Raw genomic sequence first — 259 nt, 5'->3', positions numbered from 1 at the left:
GCGCGCGGGGCGGCCTTGCCCGAGCTTCACGCCAGGGGCGCGCAGGGCAGTGCTGAAGGAGACAGACTTCAACTCCCGCAAGCCGCTGAGGTACACAGAAGAAGAAAGAGTGCAATTCACGTTTGGAAAACAGCCGGGCGTCCTTCCCAGCTTCCGTTGTGTCCCGCGCCCCCCTTCCTCTCTCTTCTGCCTTCGGTCCGTTTTTATTCGGTATATGTTAGCGGTTACTGCATTTCCCCTTCACGCTTGCTGTAAAACT

This window comes from Fukomys damarensis, unplaced genomic scaffold, assembly GCF_012274545.1.
Source record: "Fukomys damarensis isolate Sample0158 unplaced genomic scaffold, DMR_v1.0_HiC HiC_scaffold_18, whole genome shotgun sequence".
Lineage (NCBI taxonomy): Eukaryota > Metazoa > Chordata > Mammalia > Rodentia > Bathyergidae > Fukomys > Fukomys damarensis.
This window is presented reverse-complemented; position numbering follows the sequence as displayed.